Here is a 23,832-nt window from a genome sequence, read left to right as displayed (position 1 = left end):
CTCTACATCTGATAAACACTTTGCAAAGTAGCAGTACACAAAATTAACACACTCACACACCAGTACAAATTAACACACTCACACACTAGTACAAATTAACACACTCACACACCAGTACAAATTAACACACTCACACACCAGTACAAATGGCAAACAGATTGTGTAAAACGTAAGAGAAGCAATATCTTTCATAATGGCCTTGAAAAGTGTCTTGGAGTAATTCTAACCAAGAAAGTTTATGACAAAGTATATAATAAGCAAGTATATCATACTTTTATGACAAAAACTTTAGGACATTGAAGATAAAATTTGAAGTTGATCTCAGAAGATGGAAAGGATTAAGATAATAAAAATGGTCATGCTATCAAAAGCAATCTACTGATTCAATGCAATCCCCATCAAAATTTCAATGCAATTCTTTACCAAAATTGAAAAGATAATTTTTATATAGCTCATATAGTAGGGTTTCATATAAAGCACACCCTCCCCACATACACATACTCAGTTCTTAATAGTAAATATAAACACATGCACACAAAAAGTTCTTAATCGTAAAATAATATCACCACTTTCAATCTCAAAATGTATTCTAGAGTTAAACTAATAAAAACAGCTTGGTATTGGCACAAAAAAAAAAAAACCCAGAAATGGTGATCAAGTAGAATAAAATTGAAGAGCCAGAAATAAGTCCACACACATATAGATGCCTGATTTATTTTAAGTAAAAAACCAGAAAAAAACACTGGGGAAAAAAAGGCAGCACCTTCAACAAAAAATGCTGGTTAAACTTGATGTATGCATGTATAAGAATAAATACAGATCTGTACGTATTATTCTACACAAAACAACTCCAAATGGACCAAGGACATCAATGTAAAACTGGATACACTGAGCCTGATAGAAGAGGAGGTAGGGAATATTATTGAACTCATTGACACAGCAGAAGACTTTCTGAACACTGTTAACACAGTCACTAAGGTCAACTATTAAAAAATGGGACCTCATGAGACTAAAAAGCTTCTGTGCAGCAAAGAATGCCACCATTCAGACAAAGCAGCAGCCTATGGAATGGGAAAAGTTTTTTTTTTTTTTTTTTTTTTTTTTTTTTTTTTTTTTTTTTTACCAACTACACATCCATAGAGGGCTAATATCTAAAATAAATAAAGAACAACAACCAAAAAACCCCAAACATGAAGAAAACAAATACAATGGGAGGGGAGGAGGGATAAGATGGGGGAAGAGGATGACATCTGAAATGTAAATGCAAAGATTATCCAATAAAAAAAAAAACAAATAACTCAATTTGAATATAGGGTACAGATCTAAACAGAAAATTCTCAAAAGATAAAACAGAAATGGCTGAAAAACACTTCAAAGAAATGTTTAACATCCTTGGTCATCAGGGAAATAAAAATCAAAACTACTTTGAGATTCAATCTTATACCCTTCTAAACTGCTACTATAAAACAAATGATATCTCATGCTGGCAAGGATTCAGAATAAAGGGAACACTCATTCATTGCTGGTAGGAACAAAAATGTGTGCAACTATCATTGAAATCAGTTTGGTTCCAGCATTTTGCTGCATACAGAAAACTCACCTCAGCAACCAAGACCAACACTACCTCAGAGTAAAAGGCTGGGAAAATTTTTCCAAGGAAATGGTCCCAAGAAACAAGCTGGGGTACCCATCGTAATATCAAATAAAATAGATTTTCAACCAAAACAACCAAAAGTCATCAGAAAAGATAAGGAAGGACACCTTTTACTCATCAAAAGAAAAATCTACCATGATGAACTCTCAATCCTGATCATCTATGCTCCAAATACAAGTGCACCCACATTCATAATAAAAAGTCTACTAAAGCTCAAAGCATATATTTCACCACTCACAATAGTAGTAGGAGACTTCAACACCCCACTCTCATCAATGGACAGATCATGGAAGCAGAAACTGAACAGAGACACAGAGAATCTAACAGAAGTTATGAACCAAATGAATTTAACAGATATCTATAGAATATAGAATATTTCATTCTAAAACAAAACTATACACACACACACACACACACACACACACACACACACACACACACCTCTTCTCAGCACCTCCTCACGGTACCTTCTCCAAAATTGACCATATAGTCAGACATAAAACATCAACAAATATAAGATCAAAATGATCCCATGCATCCTATCAGATCACCATGGACTAAAGCTGGTCTTCGATAACAACAAAAACAACAAAAGCCCACATACTCTAGGAAGCTGAACAATGCACTACTCAATGATAACATGGTCAAGGAAGAAATAAAGAAAGAAACCAAAGACTTCTTAGAATTTTGTCTGAGACCAGCTCAGTCAAACAATGGGTTCCCCAGGGCCAGAGTGAGGATTGAAAGAAAAAAGAGACAGTCAAAACTGTAACAGGACTTCCGCCAGTCTTGAGACTAAAGCGAAGTCTTGTTTATTTAGTTCTCTTTTAAACCACTCTAATTACATTCAGAAAGATAACACCAGTTCAGAATCAGAGAACAAGCAAGTTAACAATCAAAGATCCTGTAAATGTCTTTCTGGAGGCCAGGTGTGAAGATCAGGGACTAAAGGGGATCAAAGAGACTGCCTGCCTACGTCCTACATCCTCTGAAACTGCCCTGTCCAGAGCTACATTGCGAAGGGTTCCAATCTGGGCTTCAAATGCAAATGTACTTTCCTGGGCTTCAATCCTAAGTGTTCAGCCCTGAACTTCAGATGCAAATGTATTTAATTCTGGCCTTTCCTGGGTGTAGCACTAAAGCGAGGTTCCTGCCTTAGCCAACTACAGATTGTCCTGGTAAAGTAAGATTCCTGCCACCAAATGTCCCGAGGTGCCAAAAATGCCCTCCACAGAATTTAATGAAAATGAAGGCACAACGTACCCAAACTTATGGGATACAATGAAAACAGTCCTAAAAGGAAAACTCGTACTCTGAGTGCCTCCAAAAAAAAACTGGAAGGAGTATACACTAACAACTTGATAGCACACCTGAAAGCTCTAGAATAAGCAGATACACCCAAGAGAAGGAGACAGCAGGAAATAATCAAACTCAGAACTGAAGACAACCAAAAAGAAACAAAAAAGAACTATACAAAGAATCAACAAAACCAAGAGATGGTTCTTTGAGAAAATCAGTAAGATCGAAAAACCATTAGCCAGACTAACTAGAGGGTAGAGAAACAGCAGCCAAATTAACAAAATCAGAAATGAAAGGGGAGACATAACAGAAACTGAGGAAATTCAAGTAATTGTCAGATCCTACTACAAAAGGCTATACTCAACAAAACTAGAAAATCTGGAGGAAAAGGGAAAATTTCTAGACAGAAACCAGGTACCAAAGTTAAATTAGGATCAGACAAACCATCTAAACACTCCCATAACACCTAAAGAAGTAGAAGCAGTCATCAAAAGCCTCCCAACCAAAAAAGGCCCAGGGCCAGATGGGTTTAGTGGAATATTCTATCAGAATTTTATAGAAGACTATAGAAGACCTAATACCTATACTCTCCAAACTATTCCACAAAATAGAAACAGATGAAACACTATCCAGTTCATTCTTCAAAGCCACAATTATGCTCATACCTACAACACCAAAAGACACCACAAAGAAAGAGAACTTCAGACCAATTTCTCTCATTAACATCAATGCAAAAATACTCTAAAATTCTGGCAAACTGAATCCAAGAACACATCAAAACAATCATCCACCATGACCAAGTAGGCTTTATCTCAGAGATGCAGGGATGGTTCAACATGTGGAAATCCATCAATGTAATCCACCATATAAACAAACAACAACAACAAAAAAACCAAAAAACAAAAACCACATGATCTTCTCACAAGATGCTGAGAAAGCATTTGACAAGATTCAACACCCCTTCGTGATAAAGTCTTGGAAAGATCAGGAATTCAAGGTCCATACCTTAACATAGTAAAAGCAATATACAGCAAACCAGTAGCCAACATCAAATTAAATGGAGAGAAAGTTGAAGCAATCCCATTAAAATCAGGGACTAGACAAGGCTGCCCACAGTCCCCCTACCTATTCAATATAGTACTGGAAGTCCTAGCCAGAGCAATTAGACAACAAAAAGAAATCAAAGGGATTCACATTGGAAAGGAAGAAGTCAAAATATCAGTATTTGCAGATGATATAATAGTATACTTAAATGACCCCAAAAATTCCACCAGAGAACTCCTACAGCTGATAAACAATTTCAGCCAAGTAGCTGAATATAAGATTAACTCAAACAAATCAGTAGCCTTCCTTTACTCAAAGGATCAACAGGCTGAGAAAGGTATTAGAGTATCGACACCCTTCACAATAGTCACAAAGAATACAAAATACCTTGGTGTGACCCTAATCAAGCACGTGACAGATCTGTATTACTAGAACTCCAAGTCTCTGAAGAAGAAAATTGAGGAAGACCTCAGAAAGATCTCCCATGCTCATGGATTGGAAGGCTCAACATAGGAAAAATGGCCATCTTGCCTTAGGCAATCTACAGATTCAATGCAATCCTTATCAAAATTTCAACTCAATTCTTCATAGAGTTAGAAAGAACAATTTGCAAATTCATTGGAATAATAAAAAACCCAGGATAGCAAAAACCATTTTCAACAATAAAAAAACTTCTGGGGGAATTATGATTCCTGACCTCAAGTTGTATTACAGATCAATTGTAATAAAAACCACATGGTATTGGTACAGAGACAGGCAGGTAGATCAATGGAACAGAACTGAAGACCCAGAAAGGAAACTATACACCTATGGTCATTTGATCTTTGACAAAGAAACTAAAAACATTCAGTGCAAAAAGGACAGCCTCTTCAAATGTGGTGTTAGTTCAACTGGCAGCCAGCATGCTGAAGAATATAAATTGATCCTTTTTTTCTCTCCTTGTACAAAGCTGAAGTCCAAGTAAATCAAAGACCTCCACATAAAACCAGGTACACTGAAACTAATAGAACAGAAAGTGGGGAAGAACATAGAACACATACATACAGGGGAAATTTTCCTGAACAGAACATCAATGGCTTATGCTCTGAGATCAAGGATTGACAAATGGGACCTCTGAAATTGCAGAGCTTCTTGAGGCAAAGGACACTGTCAAAAGGACAAACTAGCAACCAACAGATTGAGAAAAGATCTTTACCAATCCTACATCTCATAGTGGGGTAGTATCCAATATATACAAAGAACTCAAGAAGTTACACTCTAGAGACTCAAACAATCCTATTAAAAAATGGGGCGCAGAGCTAAACAATTCTCAACTGAGAAATTCTGAATGCCTGAGAAACACCTAAAGAAATGCTCAACATCCCTAGTCATCAGGGAAATGCAAATCAAAACAACCCTAAGATTCCACCTCCCACCAGTCAGAATGGCTAAGATCAAAATCTGAGATGACAGCAGATGCTGTCAAGGATGTGGAGAAAGAGGAACATTCCTCCATTGTTGGTGGGATTGCAAGCTGGTACAACCTACTCTAGAAATCAGTCTGGAGGTTCCTCAGAAAATTGGACATAGTACTACCTGAGGACCCAGCTATAGCACTCCTGGGCAGATACCCAAAAGAAGCTCCAACATCTAACAAGGACACATGTTCAACCATGTTCATAGCAGCCTTATTTATAATAGCCAGAAGCTGGAGAGAACCCAGATGTCCTTCAACAGAGAAATGGATACAGAAAGTGTGGTACATTTACACAATGGAGTACTACTCAGCTATTAAAAACAATGACTTCATTAAATTTCTAGGCAAATGAGTGGAACTTGAAGCTATCATCCTGAGTGAGGCAACCTAGTCACAAAAGAATACTTATGGTATATACTCACTTATAAGCAGATACTAACCGAAAAAGATTGAATACCCAAGAAACAACTCACACAACTTTTGAATCTCAAAGAGAAGGAATGCCAGAAGGTGGATGCTTCAGTCCTTCTTAGAAGGGAGAACAAAACACCCATGGGAGGAAATAAAGGGACAAATAAAGGAGCAGTGATTGGAGAAAAGATTATCCAGAGACTGACTTACCAGGCGATTCACCCCAAAAGCAGCCACTAAACCCAAGCACTATTGCTGATGCCAAGTAGTGCTTACTGGCAGGGATACGATATGGATGTCTTCTCAGAGGGTCTGCTAGAGTCATACTGATACAGAGGAGGATGCTTGCAGGTAACCATCAGAATGAACACAAGGACTCCAATGAAGGAGCTAGAGAAAGGACTGAAGGAGCTGAAAGGGTCTGCAACCCCAGGGGAAGAACCAAATGATCAATTAACCAAAGCCACCACCGCTTTCTGGGACTAAAACACCAACCAATGATTTCTCGGAGAGAGAGAGAGAGAGATCCATGATTCCAGGTGCATATGCAGCAGAGGATGGCATTCTCTGGCATCAATGTAAGGAGAGGCCTTTGGTCCAGTGAAGGCTGGTTTTCCCAGTGTAGGGGAATTCCAAGGTGCTGAGGTTTGAAAGGGTTGTTGGGAGAGGGAGCACCTTCATGGAGGCAATGGGAAAAGGAGTGGGGAATGGAATTGGGGGAAAGGAGAAACATCTGAAATGTAAATAGAGAGAATATCCAATAAAAATGAAAATAATACATATATGAAAGAAATCTAAATGTAATCACCAAATAATGGGAGTGACAAATCCCCAACTAGACATCTTTCACCACCACATAAAACCTCTAATTCTTGAATTGCTTATATTTAATTGAGTTGTTAGCAAACAAACAGACAAACAAAAAGCGTAAGGAAACCCCTATATAATTCAAAGCTATTGCCAAGGCTATCGGTTGCTCTCCACAAACTGATGACCAGGCCCTCTTGCTGAAGATAACATCTACATAACTCATTGAATATTAGGTTGATGCCTACTTAAAGCCATCACTTTTACTATCTAGTAGATATTACTGGCCGGTATTCTGCCTGCTTCACATACTTCCAGAGAAGGAAGGTAAACACCAACCCAGCTTCAAACCCTTTAATATACAACAGTGATCTGCCTGCAAGATATACCTGTGCAATAGTGGTACAAAAGTTGAAGTAACCAACCACTATCTCATTAGATTTAAGGTTCATTTCGTGAGATAGAACCCATGTGTGGGGCTGTGGGCTGTGAAATGTACCCTGGTCCCTGGTTGAGAGAGGCTGACCCCAGTGACCCTAAGGATGCTAGGTGCCTCCCTAAAGCTCCTGAAACCACGCTAGCCACACCCTCCATAGATTTGTGGCCATCAGTCAAGTAGGGCAATGCCCCAAGACCCTCCTCCACAGGTCACATGAGCCCAAGGCAGAACCTTCATAATAATGAGGTACCTAAGGTTCTGGAAAACCAAGCCTACAGACAAGACAAGAACGTCCAAGGAAGAGCAGCTGCAGCTCCCTCCCCTCTTCCTCTCCGCCCGGGCTGGATCTAGCCTGTGGGCTCCCACTCCATTTTCAGCTCTTCTGCGGCACTTGGGTGTTCAAGAACCTGGGAACCAAAGGGCCCTGGGCCTCGGGACCCCTGAGCCAGCTCTGGCTGGTCCCGCGTGGGGTTCTTTTTTTGTCCGTGGTTGGCTGCAGGCTTGGTTTACTGGTGGCTAGGAGCGTGAGGAGGCTAAATCTGTTCCTCCACTTCTCAGGGCGGTCCAGAGATTAAATACCTTTTGCAGGATGGAATGCTTGGGGAGAAAGGCTAATTGGCTAAACAAATCCAGGCCTTTAGGTACCTCATTATAATGAAGGTCTCCCTTGGGCTTATGTAACTTTGTGGTCAGGTCTCATCCTACGGAGGAGGGGCTTGGGGCGTTGCCCTATGTGACAGATGGCCATAAATCTATGGAGGGTGTGACGAGCATGGTTTCAGGAACTTTAGGGAAGCACCTACCATCCTTAGAGTCACCGGGGCTTCAACCTCTTTCAACCAGGGACCAGGGTGCCTTTCATAGCCCACAGCCCCACACTCATGCCCAACACTGCTTGGTGGCCAAGAAGGTGAGACTGTATAGATCTGGGACTTAGGGGGAAACAATTATTATGTTCTGCTAAAGGAACGTGGCATTAAATGACTCTTTGACACCCTGCTGCACCTATAGATCAGTTTTCTTGCTCCACCGTCATCAGAGAAGCTTTCTCCTGCAGTAGATGGGAGCAATTCCCTCAACTAGACAATGTCCAAAGAGTGAGAGACCCTGGAACATTCAGTTCTAAATAGAATTCAGTCTCCATTGTTCACCTCATGGCTCAGGGGACTCTGCAGAAGAGGGAGCAGGAAGATTATAAGAGCTAGTAGGAATGTAAGACACCAAGGAAACCGTGTCTTACACATACAACCAGACTCACAGAGACTGTAGCCTGCTCCAGTCCAAAATAGATGGGTCCCAACAGTGAGGGGAGGAAGTGGACATAGGGTTTCCATTGCTGCGAAGAGACATTATGACCAAAGTAACTCTTATAATGGAACACATTTAACTGGGGCTGGTTTACAGTTTTAAGGTTTAGTACATTATCATCATGGTGGGAGCCATGGCAGCTTACAGGCAGACATGGTTCTGGAGGAGCAGAGAGTTCTACATAATTCGAAGGTAGCAAGGAGAGACTGTGCCACACTGAGCATAGTGTGAACATACATAAGACTCAAAGCCACACCTACCCCAACAGTGCCACACATCCTAATACTGCTATTCCCATGGGCCAAGTATTCAAACACATTTGTCTCTGGGAGCCATACCTGATGAAACCACCACATTCCACTCTCTGGCTCCTATAGTTTTATAGCCATAACATAGTGCAAAATGCATTTAGTCCAATTTCAAGAGTCCCCATAGCCTATCACAGTCTCAATAATGTTTGTAAGTCCTAAGTTCAAAGTCTCTTCTGAAATTCATGCAGTCTCTTAACTGTAACCCCTTATAAAATCAAAACAAAAACAAAACAAAACAAAAAAAAAAAAAAACGGATTATGTCATGATACAGGAGATATATTACTGTGCCAACATGTAGGGAAGGAAGGACAGTGAGAAAAATCCTGGACCAAACAAGACAGAAAACCAGCGGGGCAAATGCCAAACTGCATCTCCATGTCTGATGTCACAAGGATCTTTAGATCTCCAATCCTTTTAGCTTTGTTGACTGCAACACATTTTCCCCCTTAGGCTGCTTCCACTCCCAGTTAGCAGTTGGGGCTTCAGCATCTCTAACCTCCTGGGGTCTCCATGGAAATCCAGGCTTCACCTTCACAGCGTCACACCATGAATTTGGGAGGACTTAGGGGGAAGGGAAAACTTGGACTTCTTGGGCTCTGGAATATGTGTGGAATTGATGTACCTCCTATATTTGGAAAGAGACATCTGTAGTTTAGCTCGGATCTGAAATGTCCTTTGTGAGTTCTGTTCTTTCAGCCTGTATGATAGAATTCAGATTCAGGAATAGAACTTAAGCCACCATGAACAACAATGACTAGTAAACTTTGATCTCAAGTCAATGTAATTGGGGGATGTTTGTCTTACAACATACAGAACAAAAAATAATTTATAATCTCAAAATTCATTTATTGACAACCTCAAAAAAAACTAGATAAATTATAACACACATAATTGTAAACTGAAAACTTCCTTTGAAATGTAGTGAAAAATCTCCTTAGACCTATACAAAAAGTGGATTTTGAAACAAAAAATGTTAAGGTTTGAAACAAAGTAGCCCAAGAGGCCAAGGTCGGGGAGGGGTTGTGATAATAAATGAGCCTTAACTATAGGGAGCAGGGGAAGCAAGTCACTTCTTAAACACAAAAAAGGAAATATTAAGAATAAAAAGGAGAAATGAGCAAGCTGGGTAGTAGAAAAGAAGAACCCTACCTGATAGTGTCGTGTTTAAAACTGCCTCTGGAGTGCTTCCACTCTGCTGAGAAGCCTCTCTTGCCTAATGCTAATTAATGCCTTAATTTCCAAATTGTCCTTGGGTTCAAGGTTCACTTTGAATATATGAACACATTTTGTCATATTAGTAAAGAATATTTTAAATAATGTTCTAAATGAAATAATGTATATATTATTGATGAGTGGTTCAAGTTCCATAAAGAGTAAAACAGAAAAATACTGTCAGAAATTTTACATTTTGAGCGTGTAGTATCGCTCAGTTGAGTAATAGTCTACTAAGTAATACTGAATATTATTTAGGCTTGTGATCCACTAGTAAATCGTGAGATTGGTTCTAGTGCATTTTAATTTGCATATAATAATGAAAATAAATACAACTGGGGTATCAGAATACAATGCTTAAAGGTAGGTACTGCTTCATGGAACATTGCACATGTGAGCTGATATTAAAATGTATATCTTACAAGTGATAGGTTGAAATACAAAATTAATTTGAGGTTGGAGAGTTGACTCCGAGGTAAAGTGCTTGGTGTACCTGAATTCAGATCCCTCATAAAAGCCAGCTGTGGCCGTCCACACCAGTGACCGTCTCTGTAAGGGAAGAGACAGGTGGATACTTGGGACATACTGGCTAACCAGTCTAACAGAAATACTAACTTTCAGGTTTGATGAGAGATTCTCCCTCATAAGTAAAGTAGAGAGTGATGGAAGAAGATACGGGAAGTTCATTGCTGGGCTCCATAGATACATGCACACAGGTACATACACACACCACACATACACCACACACAAGCACACATATACACATGCACAAGCACACACACACAAGCACACACTCACAAGCACACATCCATGAAAGCCACTGATTCAGGCTCTCATAATCAGAAGTTTTGTTGAAAATGTTTCACAACCTGTAAAGCTTTGGCGCAGTACAGTCAGTTCTAAAGCTAGCTGTGGTATTAGAAAGCTGCTGTGCTTTCAAGTGTGCTGGGGTGGGCTGTGATGGGGTGAAAGGCCAAAGTGAGTATCTTCGTTTTCTGCTGCTGTAGTAACAAATGACTCAAGATATCAAAGCTTAAAGTAACATGCATCTATTAAGTTATGGCTAAAGTACAAGTCAGAATAGGTCTGAGTTCAAATCAACACATATTCTTTTGTGGAAGCTGCAAGGAAAAATCTTGTCTCTGTGAGCTTTTTCACGTGGTCTTCAAAGCAGTAGCAGTGGTCCTTCCTCGGCCTGCGTTCCACAGTCAGGTCTCTTTCTTCACTGGCAAGGATTTGAGTTATTGTACTTGCTTCCTCATGATGATACACAACACTGTCTGCTTTTCCAGACTCTAACCCTTGGTCACACACACAGACTCCAGAGGCTTCAGGAATGGAAGTCCTTGGAGGATGTGGTTTGCAAACTCCCTGAAGACCAGCTCTGTGAACTGATCCCCAAGAGTCCGTGTGGTATTCCAGGGGTAGGTTTTTTATGTTTACATGACCTGCAAGAGAAATGGTTGAGCTACAATCCATGTTCCTTCCTTTGCTGTCACCCCACCAGTAATTTTTGAGGTCTGATTATGAGGTGGGCTGGTTCCTTTACATCAAGAACTGGAAGAGAATTATGTACAAACTTAGAAAAAGTGTCTATGAAAACATTCCTCCATTTGGCACAAGGGAAAAACCAAAGTGCTGTTCGGTGTTCATCACACTGCTTACTACCATAAGAAGGTGTCCTTTGTGCAAGTTTTGCATTTTGGGTGGACTTATTCTCCTCCAATGATAAAGGAGACTTTACATATAATTAGTAGCTACAAACTGCTTTTCTTCTGTAAATCTCAAGATTTGTTTCTTAACATGAAGGGCTTTCCTTTTATTGTGGTACCCACCCATAGTCCCACACCCATATTCAATGTTTTCTAGTTGGAAGGATGAATTATTTTTCAAAACCTATGCTGGCCTTCAAGTTACCTACTTTGTATCTGCCCTAGACTAGCCCTGCACATGCTATTTTTTCTTTTTGAAGTTCTCTCTAACTTTCTGGCTGGTCTGCTGGCTGACATCCTAATTAATTTCAACATCAGAAATTGACAAAAAAAAATGACTAGCTAGAAAGAAGTTGTTTGGTACAATTACCTAAACCATTCAGAAGTAATTGTCTATCAAATGTCACTTATTTAAAACAATTTAATGTCCACCTAATTAACTGATACTATTTTTGTACCAACTACTTTTTAATATTTCAACTCTCTCTTTACTGATGTTATAGTTTATACTTCAAAGCAAGGGCTAGAAACCTGTATAATCCTTTCCAGAAGCTTCTGCCAACTAGTTTCCATTACAGTATAGAACACTCTGGCATGCCATGTGGCAGTGGTGTCTCAACAGCAGAATCATACAGCTTATAGAGAACTTCTCTGTGAGCATAGGGCTCCTGCACTGGCCATGCAGAAGCTACTAGAAGCAAATGTTTGCTTGGTAGCAGGTGCATGCCTTCCTACCAGTGTGTGTCTTCCAGCTCTCCCTACATCTTTGTAAACGTTTTCCAGAACTAAAATCTCTTTCTAAGCCAAATGCAGTTATGTTCCCATAATTGCAGGCACTTGGGAGCGTCCAGAGAGACCCCAGCTCAAATCAGACAGAGAGTAACACAACACAAAGCAGGCAAAATGAAGCTTTTCTTTCTGATTGAATTAGGCAGAATGTTTTGTTTTGTTGACTGGGCTAATGATAGTGATTGCTGCCCACATTACACTCAAAGCTAAGAACTATGTCCCTCCTTCCCCTTCAGTGTTGTTTCTATAAATTCTCAACAATATGACTGTGCAAGATCTGCACAGCCCACATCAGTCAACATGGATGAAGGAAAGTTCCACAAGCCCTGCCCCCCGATGAATAGTTCCACACACTCAACAGCTGTTGGGGTGAGGAAAACCAGTTCATATGCTTTGAAGTTTGTTTGTTTCTGGGATGAGATCCCAATTCTAAGTTGTCAGCTGGGAACACATGCAAATAAGGGCAACACTAATTGAATTTAGTGTGTGTGTGTGTGTGTGTGTGTGTGTGGTGTGTAACAAAAATAAATATTCAACACTGTGTGTAAAACAAAAATAAACATACAAGTGTGTGCGTGCAACAAAAATAAAGATATGTGAGGGGTGTGTGTACAACAAAAATGAATGTACAATAGTGTGTTTGATATATATCTATATATCTCTATATTGCTATATCTCTGTATCTCTATATCACTATATCTCTATACCTATATATATTTATCTATCTATCTATATACATAGATAGATATAAAACAAAAGTAAATATAGAAGAGGATATGAATTCCAGGGGTTTGGTGCTTGGTGGGAAGAAGTAGAAGACTTAGAGCAGGGAAGGAAATGTAGAAAGGATGCAAATATAATACACTCATGCATGAAATCAGTGCATTCATGTGGGAAAGCCTCCAATTAAAAATAGAAGGAAAGAAAGGACATGGTCATCAGAGCAAAATGGTAACCTACAGATTGGGAAAGGTTCTTTACCAATCCTACATCTAATAGAGAGCTAATATCTAATATTTACAAAGAACTCAAGAAGTTAGACTCCAGAGAACCAAAAAGAGTACAGAGCTAAACAAAGAATTCTCAACTGAGGAATACTGAATGACTAAGAAGTACCTAAAGAAATGCTCAACATCCCTAGTCATCAAGGAAATGCAAATCAAAACAACCCTAAGATTCCACCTCCTACCAGTCAGAATGGCTAAGATCAAAAAATCAGGTGACAGCAGATATGCTGGTGAGGATGTGGAGAAAGAGAAACACTCCTCCATTGTTGGTGGGATTGCAAGTTGGTACAACCACTCTGGAAATTAGTCTGGTGGTTCCTCAGATAATTGGACATAGTACTACCTGAGGACCCAGCTATAGCACTCCTGGGCATATACCCAAAAGAAGCTCCAACATCCAACAAGGACACATCCTCCACCTTGTTCATAGCAGCCTTATTTATAATAGCCAGAAGCTGGAAAGAACCCAGATGTCCTTCAGCAGAGAAATGGATACAGAAAATGTGGTACATGTATACAATGGAGTACTACTCAGCTATTAGAAACAATGACTTCATGAAATTCCTAAGCAAATGGATGAAACTAAAAAATATCATCCTGAGTGAGGTAACCCAGTCACAAAAGAACACACATGGTGTGCACTCACTGCTAAGTGGATACTAGTGCAAAAGTTCTGAATACCAAGACAAACAAACAAACAAAAACAATTTACAGACCTTATGAAACTCAAAGAAGGAAGATCAAAATATGGATGCTTTAGTCCTAATTAGAAGGGGCAACAAAATAGAGGAAGGGAGGGAGAGAGGAGGGGGAGAGGAGAAAGAGAGGAGGGAGAGGAAAAAGGGGGTGCAGAATCAGTATGGGAGAAGACGGGAGATGTACAGGTCAGGAAATTGAACGGAGGTGTGTAGCAGTGGGGGATGGGGAACTAGGGGTAGCTATCAGAAAGTCTCAGATGGCAGGAAAACAAGAGGCTTCCAGGACCCAATGTGGATGACATTAGTTGAGATACACACCAAAGGGGAGAGAGAACCTGTAGAGACCATATCCAGAAGTTAGGCATGGCCCCCAGTTGGAGGATGGGACCACACACCCATCTCAAAAATTTTTAACCCAGAATTGCTCCTGTCTAAAGGAAACTCAGGGACAAAGAGTGGAGCAGAGACTGAAGGAAAGGCTATCCAGAGACTGTCCCACCTGGGGATCCATTCCATATACAGTCACCAAACCCAGTCACTATTGCTGATGCCAGGAAGTGCTTGCTGACAGGAGTCTGATACAGCTGCCTCCAGAGATGCTCTTCCAGAGCCTGACCAACACAGACTGCTTGCGGCCAACCATCTGACTGAGCACAAGGACCCCAATGAAGGAGTTAAGGGAAGGACTGAAGGCGCTGAAGGGGATTGGAACCCTATAAGAGCAACAATATCAACCAACCAGCCCCTATCCCAGAGCTCCCAGAGACTAAACCACCAACCAAAGAGTACACACGGAGCGACCTACAGCTCCAGATGCATATGTAGCAGAGGATGGCCTTGTCGGACATCGGTGGAAAGGGAGGGCCTTGGTTCTGTGAAGGCTTGATGCTCCAGACTAGGGGAAGGAAGGCTAGGGCAATAAGGCAGGAGTGGGTGGGTGGGTCGGGAGCACCCTCATAGGAGCAGGGGGAAGGAGGGTGGGCTAGGACGTTTGAGGAGAGGAAACTGGGATAACATTTGAAATGTAAATAAATAAAATAACCAATAAAATAGAGACAGAAATATAGAGAGCTCTCTAAATACCATGTCATTTTAAGGTTTTATCACACCATTTATTTATTTATTTGTTTGTTTGTTTATTTATTTATTTATTTATTATATGTGTATGCACACACATCACCACACTGAGCATATAAAGGTCAGAGGGCAATCTGAAGGGTATCAGTTCTTTCTTTCCACCAGGGGGATTCTAGGGACAGGACTCAAACAAGTAGGCTTCACTGAGAACACCTTTACTAGCTAAGTCATCTCAATAGGCCCATATTCTTTAGTATGTATTCACATTGTTACTTTTTAGCAAAATATATTTCTTGAGAAAAAACACAGTTTAAATTATAGATTATAAACTAGATTATAATTATGAACTAAGACAATAACATATTTTATCATGATACCAGCCCAAGCAGCTCAATTCTGATATAAATGAAAAGCTTCTCTGCCACCTTTCCCGGAAAGTCAGCCCAGCCTCCAACACCAGACTTGGCGTCTGTGTGGGTAATTTTTTCCATGATAGAAAAATATATACTTCAAAATTTGAAATTGAATTTTTGAGTATTCAACTAGCTCTGTATTTTAAACCCTTCACTGTCTACATTTTGGTCAAAGACGATGTCATTTAAAATTAGTTTTTGGCTTTCTGTAGTCAGGCAACTACCATTATTCCCAACTACTGACAATTATGTCTTAAAATATGAATTCTTAAAGATGATTTAGCTTCAGATGAATGTCTGTTCCAATCTCTAAAAATAGTACTCTGGTTTCCATTAACCTGAAGCGAATTCACTGAAGTAATTCCTCAACTTTCTAGGTCATTTGAAATGTTCTGTTTTTTAAATATGTATCCGCACACTTCCAGCTGAAACCAGAGCTGGTCCTCCGGCCATCAGGACCCTCTGCCTGCCTGCAGAGGAGCCACAGGAGGGCTCTCGCTCTTGAGCCCACAGGGGAGAGAGAGGCCACTAGGAACTCTTGGGGCACAGGAAGGGCAGTGCAGCCTGAGAATTGAGGTTTCCATTTCTTGGATTCTTGTGCTTGCCCCTTGCCATCTTGTTATCGGTGATGCTAGGTGATCTTGTTGTCTCTGACTGGAGCTTGTCTCTCCTGTGGTTGTGGGAGCCCGTGGCCTCCGGAGGGAGATTGCTCCTTGTTGTTCTGCTCTCTGAGGAGACTGTGAGTTCCAGTGGGTGGGCTCTGGGTTTTGGCTCTTGAACAGTCCATTCCCAGGCAGCGCCGAACTACTTGTGCCCTGAGAGTTCTGTGTGGTCTCTCCCCCGAAATTCAGTCTAGAGTGAGTGTGGACACTTCTGTGGGCTCAAGAGTGAGAGCACACCTGCGAATCCTTCGGACGCCTGACAATATGCCAGCAGGTCGAGCACAATTTCTTAATTCTACATATTTTAGATATTAGTCCACTATCAGATGTAGGGCTAGTGAAGATCTTTTCCCAAACTGTATGTTGCCATTTTTTTTTCAATTGGTAGTGTTCTTTGCCTTACAGAAGCATTTCAAGAGGTTCCGTTTGTCAATTGTGATAATCATTAGTGTTCTCTCTAGGAATTCCCCTGTTCTAGGTTATTTTCCACTTTGTTTTCTATTAAACTCAGTGTATCTGGTTTTAAGTTGAGGTACTTGATCCATTTAGACTTGAGCTTTGTGCAGGGTGATAAATATGGATCAATTTGTATTCTTCTACTAGCAGATCACGAGTTGGACCAGCACCATTTGTTGAAGATTTTGTCTTTTTCCACAGGATGGTTTGACTTCTTTGGCAAAGATCAAGAGACCATAAGGGTATGAATTCATTTCTGGATCTTCAATTCTATTCCATTAATCAACCTGCCTGTCTCTGTAACTATACCTCTTGATTTTTATCATATTGCTCTGTAGGTCAGGTATGATGAGTCCCCCAGAAGTTCTTTTATTGTTGAGAATTGCTTTTACTATTTTTTTCCAATATGGAGTTGAGAATTGCTCTTTCTATGTCTGTGGAGAATTGTGTTGGAATTTTGATGGGGGATTGCATTGAACCTTGTAGACTGCTTTTGTTAAGATGGCCATTTTTTACTGTGTTAATCCTACTGATCTGTGAGCATGGGAAATCTTTCCATCTTCTGAGGTCTTTTTGACTTCTTTCCTCAGGGACTTAAGGTTCTTGTCATACATATATTTCCCTTGCTTGGTTGAAATTACAACAAGATATTTAATATCATTTATGACTGTTGTGAAGGGTTTATTTTTATAATTTTATTTCCAGTCCACTTATCATTTATATAAAGACAGCTACTGATTTGAGTTAATTTTATATTCAGCCACTTTGCTGAAGTTGTTTATCAGCTGTAGGAATTCTCTGCTGAGAGTGACAGTTTACAACCCCACCAGCAGTGGAGAAGTGTTTATGGCCATCTGTTAAGGTTAGGAAAGTTTTCTTTTAGGATTTTGTTGAAGATATTTTCTGGCCCTTTGACTGGTAATCTTCACCCTCTTCTATCCTATTATTCTTAGGTTTGGACCTTTCATTGTGTCCTGAATTTCCTGGATGTTTTGGGTTGGTAGCTTTTTGAACATTGTTATCTTTTTACAGATGTATCAGTATCTTCTATGGTATCTTCTATGCCTGAGATTCTCTCTTCTATTTCTTGTATTCTGTTGGTGATGTTTGCATCTGTAGTTCTTTTTTGGGGGGTGGGGAATGACAAGCAGAACTCTGGAGAGACACACAGAGAACTCTACACAGACCCTACATTACAGAACACCACACAGGTGAATTATACATTAGTAAGATCAAGTTCTAAATCAAAAATGAGGTAAAGGTTTGTAATGTAAATAACCCACCTGTGAAGAGATGAAGGGGAAGCAGAGGAAAGGCTGCATGCACAGGTCTATTACAGACATAATATTCAGCAGCAATAAAAACAATGTCCCACAGTCCCCAGACCTTGTTTTCACTGCTTAAGATTGAGAGGAACAAACTCATTTATAACTATAGCATCCCCCATATTGGAGTGACAAGCATGTTTAATCTGATGCTATATGTTAATAAAAATACTGAGGATACATGTATCAAGCAAAAACAACACAACATACTAACTAATGAACCTTAAAACTGGACCAAAAATAAGTTTAAAGCCAAATAGATGTGATAAGTATCACACATGACATAATCCATAGAAAAAAGGGCCAAGAAAAGAATCTTCATACTGTATTCTTGCTTGATGTTGCCTGAGGAAAACAGTGATAATTCTACAAATGTGTCATAAACAACTAAAAATCCCCTTCTGGTTTCAAATGAACCTTTATATACAGGACCAATTTAAATCCCTCCTTCAAACATACCAGCATCCAGGAACATTGTACAATGCGAAGTGCCTTAAGAAAGGATTCTGTAGTGCCAGTGGTCTGACTGAGGAAGCTGGGATGCTGTTAACACTGATGGGACCAGTCAAGCAATGGTGGTTTGCTTCTCCTCCGGTGTTTCCTCCAGCAACTGCATGATCAGTTCATGGAGGGGTTTGCAGATCTTTGCATAGCTCCCTACTGTGAGATGAAGAAAATCAAACACATCGTGGCAGGAGATGGCACCATCTGAGTGCACGAAGCCCCCATCTATATCTAGGAGCTGCACATTAGCAAGCTTGGGCAGGGAAACCTTGAGAAGCTGGTTCACTTGGCATTGCTTTGTCTTAAAGGGTTGGACTTCTCACCTCGAGGTAATAGACCCAGTACAATGACCTCGGCCTGTGGCTGCCTCGTGTTTATAAGTTGTACAATAACCTCAATCCCATCTGCCACTTCTGCTGTATTTTCACGGTTGTTTGTTCCTACCCAGACAACAGTGACCTGAGGCTTCATGTTCTCCAGTTTTCCATTCTCTAGTCTCCATAAAACGTGTCGTGTTGTGTCTCCCCCAATTCCAAAATTAAGAGCATGGAGGGGGGAAAACAGCTCTCACCACATCTCATACTGCTGCATTAACTGTACCATGAAGTCTCCCACAAACAGCACATCCGGCTCCTTGTCTTTACAGTCCAGAACCAACTTATTATGCTAAGACATCTACCTGTCTTCTCTTTGAATATCTTCTGCTGCATGTGGAATAGCTGCTGGGTTGGAGTCTCCTTGGCTCATTCTATACAGAGGCAGAGGGTCCCTGCAGACCCTCAGCGGGTGTCGCACTTTAATCACTCGCTTGATCCCAACATGGCTTGTGTCCCCTCCTGGGGGGCCCCAGCACCAACCAGCAGAGCCTCCACATCTACAGTTCTTGATCCCTTTCCTGTAGTCTCCTCCCCTTGAATATAAAGCCAGAGACAGATGCCAAAGCTGCTGAGTTCTGCTGCTTGCATGAGCTGGAAATGCCCCCCACCCACTATTACATTATCACTAGCTTACTCTTTTCTAACTCCTTCACTACCTAAACTTGGCTGTCCCGGATCTTGCTCCGTAGATTGACCTTGAATTTAGAGATCTGTATGCTTGTCTCCTGGGATTAAAGGTGTGTACTACCACACCTGGATTTAAGTTTTTCTTCACCTAGAACTTGCTCTGTTCAAGGCTGGCCTTGAACTCAAAGATCAGCCTGACTTTGCTTCCCGAGATAAAAGTTCTGTACTAAGTTGCCTGGAGCTAACATAGCTGGGTGGGATCTTGCCCCAAGGTCGTTTCTCCCTTGATTCAATTTAATACTCTTGAACACAGGATTCAGCTCCATTTCACTTCCTGGTGTTCCTTTAACATATTTTTGTATCACCTCTTGGACCAAGTCAGCACAGTTCAAATTACTCCCAGCAGCAAAGGCTTCCAAATTCCTATTAGGATGGCCTATTAAGCTTCATTTAAAGCATTGTACAGCTTTTCAAATCCAAAGTCCCAAAGTCCACATTCTTCCAAACAAAAGGATGGCCAGGCCTATCACAATCCCTGGTACCATTCTGTTTTAGGGTTTTATTGCTGTGAGCAAACACTGTGACCAAGGCAAGTCTTATAAAAGACAATGTGTAATTGGGGCTGGCTTACAGGTTCAGAGGTGCAGTCCATTATCATCAAGACAAGAGCATGGCAGCATCCAGGCAGACATGGTACAGGAGGAACTGAGAGTTCTACATCTTCATCTTAAGGAAGCCAGAAACAGACTGAGCATCCTCAGGCAACTAGGAGGAGGGTCTCCAAGCCCAGCCTCAGAGTGACACACTTCCTCCAACAAGGCCACACTTTCTAATAGTGCTGCCCCCTGGGCCAAGCATATGCAAACTATCACAACCTGTTTGATTGTATTTTCCTTTATTTCTTTAAGTGATCTATTTGTTTACTCTTTAAGGGCGTCTATCTGTTTGCCTGTGTTTTCCCGTATTTCTTTAAGGGAGTTATTTATATCCTCCTTAAAGGCCTCTATCATCTTCATGAGATGAAATTTTAGGTCAGAATCTTGCTCTTTAGGTGTTGTTAGTGTATCCAGGGCTTGCTGTGATAGGGGAACTGGGTTCTGATGGTGCCAAATTACACTGGCTTCTGTTGTTCATGTTCTTGTGCTTGCCGTTTTGCCATGGTTATCACTGCTGTTAACTGTACTTGTGTGACTCTGACAGGAGCTGGCTTTCTTGGAGGCAGGTGGAGCTGTGTGACCTGGGTTAGATCAGGCCTCCTGGGAGACAGGCAGCCTGTAGTATGGAAATTGGGGGTGGGGAGGGAGGCATGATGATCTGCCACTGGTAGAGTTGGAGGTGCATACTGGAAGTGTGATGGGGCTCAGGCAGAGAGGGTACCATCCTGCTGGGCTCTGTGGGCATTCAGCTGGTATAGGTATTGGGGTGGGGGAGTCTCATTCCTCTTCCTGGTTAGGGCAGACTTTCTAGAATACAGGCAGGCCATGGGGTTCAGAGGGTCAGACACTCTGATCTGCCCACCAAAAAAAAAAAAAAAAAAAAAAAAAAAAATTGTAAACACACTCAAGAAATCATTTTCTGCATTTTTTAGAATGCATTTATATAACATATTAGGGTAAAAAAAACATGTATTTAACAGTCTTTCAAGGTTTTAAGTTACCCTCTTAAAGTGTATGAACACTTTCCTTTTCACATTTAAGATATAGAATTTTCTGGGAAGTCTTTTGGGAGCATTTATAATAACACAGAAATCATTATTCTGTAACACAAAACACAGAAATAACTAGATATTTTCTAGACATAAGTCTGATAAACCAACAATGATATAAAACAGCAAAGACATAAAAAGGAGGAAAACCTTGTAAGTCTCAAAATATAATACTCACAAAGATAGCTCAGTAATATATTAGAGCTCTAACTCGGAGATCCAAGAAAATTATTCTGTATTGAAATTTTTAATTATAAAGAAATATTAGTAAAATAACCACATTAATGTATGGAATAAGAAATACTATTTTCATAGCAAATTATCCCACCACAGCAGTGGGATTTCATTTAATAATGTAGGAATTCTGGTAGCAGGTTTATCTACAAATGTATTTCATTCAAACTTTTTCTAATTTTTATTTCTTATAAAGTTATCAAAATTACATGATCTATTAAGTAAATGTTGAAAAGTTACCTAATAAAATCTTACACTTATATGCTCAATAAAAATGTATTATTACATAAGGTTAAACAAAGAGGATTACAAAGAGTCAGAACCTCGTAAAATGTATTACTTACCATGTTAAATATTTTATATTGCCTAATGATTTTAGCCCATGTGATAACATATTAAAGAAGCAAAACCTTGTAAAGGCAAAACAAAATGGTTATTTTTTTTTATATTATAGGTTTTTCCTTCAAGGAAATGAATAAGAGCTATCTAGGAGGCTGAGGATATGGGTCAGTGAGTAGGAGTGCTTGTCTAGCATGTCTCAAAAGCCTAAAATAAGTAAAGAAATAATAACAGAATTTAGAAAGGTGGAGCTTAAAGATCTCTCTACAAAAATCAATATATTTCTTTAAAATATTTGAAATCCATTTAAAATAATTTTAAAGTCATTTCTCTGTAAAAAAAAAAAAAAAAGAGTGTTATGGCATGAATGCTTCCTGCACATATATAGTTGCCAACAAGTTCAAGTCTGATGCTCTTGGAGGCTAGAGAGGACACGGGATACCCTGGACCTGCAATTACAGACAGCCAGGTCTTACATGAGTGCTGGGGGCTGGAACACGGGTCCTATGCAAGGACATGAAGTACATCTTTCTAGCCCCTCTACATAAAATGCTTAAATGAAAGATATCTGTTTATCTAAAGGTAAACTGCGTCAGGATTTATGAGACAAAACCAAGGGGCTGGCTCAGCAGTTAAGAGTATGTTTTTTTCTTACAGAGGACCAGAATTCATCTCACATGGTGGCTCACAACCACCAGTAACTCCAATTTAAGAGATATTTGTAGGCTTAGTTTTTTAACTTACTTTTAACAAGGGTTCTCAAGTGCTTGATCCCTCACCCCTTCCTAGTCCACTGTTCAAAGGTAGAAGAGAAAATATGGTAAATAGGACAAGGGGATGTTTAGAAGTAGTTCCTTGGGGGTGATTCCAATCTCTGTTTGTTAAGGTATCAGCAGTCCAGTTCAGTAGTGTCAGGATACAAACAGGAATCATCAGCAGTGGCACAATCCAGCAGAAACAGCCAGGCCTCCACTGAATTGGCATGAGACAGCCTGGTTGACAGGACAAGCTGGGACTCCAGGAGTTCTCTGCCATGCCTCTCAATGAAGTGAAGGTCAGCAAAGATGAAGATTCCAGACCAAGGAAGCATTGCAAAGCTACCTATGCAAGCATGCTGCCACTTTCTGTTGAGTCCTATTTATACTCTCTCCCAATATTATGTCTTCTCCCAGGGGAAACAACTCATGAGTCTGTATCACTCGATGTATCCAAAGCCTTCCATTTTAGATACCTTCTTCTATCATATGCATATGTGTGTGTGTGTTGTATGTGCATATGTACATGATGCATATGTATATGATGTATATGCGGATGTGTGTATGTATATGGAGGCAAAACACACATAAAATAAATAGGTCTAAGAATTTTTAAAGTGAGACACAAAGACTTGAGAAAACAAGGCTAGTCTTGAACTCACTCTGTATCCAAGGAAGACCACACACTTCTGATCTTCCTACTGCTATATCTTGAATGGGAGGGTACCAATTTTATGTGGTGCTGGGGATATCCCTCAGGGAGCATTCTGGCAACTGAACTGCATACTCAGCATTATGCTGTTCAACTGGAAAAATTAGTGTATTAAGATCTCAATTTTCCCTCAAATTAATTATCTTATAAATTGATACATAAAATATTACTTTGAAGGCCTTAAAATAAGAAAATAAAATTTAAAATTATAAAAGGAATACATAAAAGGTAATATATCTCATAATAAAATACTACTAGATAAGTAAATATATGACTATCTTTCTTTTATCTTGTCTCAAGTTTATTTCTAAACAGCATAGGAGGGCTGGTCATCTGCACTAGTGTGTAGGTGGGTGTCACCGCAGTCCGTCTGTCTTCACTTTGGCAGGGACCTTTTCTACGGAGCCTTCACAGGGGCCTGGGCACCTTTGGGAGCCTGAGCTGGAGCCGAAGCCTGGGCCTTAGCTGGAGCTTTGGCCTCTGCCTTGGTTTGAACCT

The 23,832-nt window shown here is 40.2% G+C and overlaps 1 pseudogene across 1 annotated transcript; it reads right to left on the bottom strand.

Moving 5' to 3' along the window:
- Positions 1-18,646: 18,646 nt before the first annotated feature.
- Positions 18,647-19,332, bottom strand: LOC308438325 (platelet-activating factor acetylhydrolase IB subunit alpha2-like; annotated as a pseudogene). The gene has a single exon. The product of its transcript is annotated as a platelet-activating factor acetylhydrolase IB subunit alpha2-like (transcript).
- Between the last annotated feature and the right edge of the window lie 4,500 nt (positions 19,333-23,832).

This window comes from Micromys minutus (assembly GCF_963924665.1).
Source record: "Micromys minutus genome assembly, chromosome: 1".
Lineage (NCBI taxonomy): Eukaryota > Metazoa > Chordata > Mammalia > Rodentia > Muridae > Micromys > Micromys minutus.
The sequence above is the reverse complement of the archived record's forward strand: the minus strand, read 5'-3'. Positions and strand labels throughout refer to the sequence as shown.